Source organism: Triticum dicoccoides, unplaced genomic scaffold (assembly GCF_002162155.2).
Source record: "Triticum dicoccoides isolate Atlit2015 ecotype Zavitan unplaced genomic scaffold, WEW_v2.0 scaffold9782, whole genome shotgun sequence".
Lineage (NCBI taxonomy): Eukaryota > Viridiplantae > Streptophyta > Magnoliopsida > Poales > Poaceae > Triticum > Triticum dicoccoides.
In genome coordinates, this window is record NW_021314872.1 from 2,253 (window position 1) to 4,504 (window position 2,252).

The window sequence follows — 2,252 nt, forward strand, 5'->3', positions numbered from 1 at the left end:
GCCGTGTGATTACCTGGGATGAATTCCGTCAAGACTTTAAAGCTCATCATATTCCTCAGAGCGTGGTTGAAAGCAAGCGTGAGAAATTCCGCAACCTGAAGCAAGGCTCTATGTCTGTCTACGACTACAACAAGTTGTTTCAGAAGCTCGCCCGCTTTGCTAAGCAGGACGTCCCTGACGAGAAGAGCATGATATACCAGTTCAGGGGTGGTCTCAGAGAAGAAATCCAGCTAGCTCTTGTTCTCTTTGAGCCCTTGAGGTACGATGAGTTCTACAACATGGCATTGAAGCAAGAGGCTGCTCAACTGAGGTGTGATGCTTCCAAGAAGAGAGTCAGAGATGCTACTCCTTCTTCCTCTACTCAAGTGGACAAGCAGTAGAAGTATTGGCTTCCTCCTCCTCCGTTCCGTCAGCCGTATCAGAAGAACAAAGGTGGCAGTGGATCTTCCCACCCACCCAACCCTGGCTTTCAGAACAAGACTTCATCTCAAGCTCCAAGATAGAGTGCTCCGTATCACCGTCCGCTTTCAGAGGTCACGTGCAACAAGTGCCAACAGAAGGGTCACTATGCCAACAAGTGCTTCAACCAGAGGCGTCTCCCTCCTCCTCCTCCTGTGAGATCGGCAAGTACAACTGTGGTCAAGCATAACCCCAAGCACGCCAAGGTCAACTTGATGAATGCAGCTCAGGCAGAGGACTCGTCAGATGTCATCATGGGTAACCTTCCTGTTAACGATGTTCCTGCAAAAGTACTTTTTGATACTGCTGCATCGCATTCTTTCTTGTCATGCCCTTTTGCATCGAAGCACAATGTTGATACTGAGGTCATGCCCAAAGTCATGCAAGTTGTTTCTCCCGGCAAGCTTTTGACTTCTAGTCTGGTTGCTCCCGATATCTCTATCACGTTGGGCGACTACAAGTTTCTTTCTTCTCCGGTGGTTCTTGGAAATTCGGATATTGATCTTATTCTCGGAATGGATTGGCTTTCTAAGCACAAGGCGCATCTTGGTTGTGCAGCCAGGCAGATTCAATTGACTCATTCGTCTGAGGGTGTAATTGTCTTTGCCGCTCGTGATGATACAATCCGGCTATTTTCTCTCAATGATAAGGGTGAACTGGATGCCATCTCACAAATTCCAGTCGTTTGCGAATATCAAGACGTCTTTCCAGAAGAGCTTCCAGGAATGCCTCCACACCGGCCAGTTGAATTCGTCATCGATCTTGAGCCTGGCACAGAACCAGTGTGCAAGCGTCCTTACAAGCTCGGACCTGAAGAGTTGAAGGAGCTGAAGAAGCAACTCGATATTCAAGAGCGAATGGGCCTCATCCGACCTAGTTCCTCTCCGTGGGGTTGTGGAGTTCTTTTTGTGAAGAAGAAGGATGGAACAGACCGACTTTGTGTTGACTACCGTCCATTGAACAAGAAGACTATCAAGAACAAATACCCACTTCCCATAATCAACGAGCTGTTCGAACAACTCAAAGGTGCCCAAGTATTCTCCAAGCTTGATCTCCGCATGGGTTATCACCAGATTCGAATCCGTGAGCAAGATATTCCCAAGACGGCTTTCAGAACAAGCTATGGCTCATATGAATACACTGTCATGTCTTTTGGCCTCGTCAACGCTCCTCCGACTTTCTCTCGCATGATGAACTTCATCTTCAACGCCTACACCAATGACTTTGTTTTGGTCTATCTCGATGACATTCTGGTCTTTTCGAAGAACAAGGAAGATCATGCCAAACACTTGCTTTTGGTGCTTGATAAGCTCAGGGAACACCAGTTCTACGCCAAGTTCTCAAAGTGCGAATTTTGGCTCGATGAGGTTCTTTATCTTGGACATATCATCTCTGCCAAGGGCATTGCGGTGAATCCTGAGAAGGTGTCTGCAATTGTGAATTGGGAACCACCTCAGAACGTGAAGCAACTCCGTAGCTTCCTCGGTCTCGCAAGCTACTGTTGAAGGTTCGTGGAGAACTTTTCAAAGATCGTGAAGCCTCTCTCAAATCTTCTCCAGAAGCACGTCAAGTACGTTTGGTCTCCGGTGTGACATCGCTTGCAACACTTTGGAAAAGAAATTGGTCACTCCTCCAGTTATGACTCCTCCTAATGAATCCAAACCATTCGAGGTCTTATGCGATGCCTCTCTCCAAGGTTTCGGTGCAGTGTTGATGCAAGAGAAGAAAGTTGTGGCTTATACTTCTCGCCAGTTGAAGCCAAGTATCGAGTATACTCCAGGCAAGGCCAATGT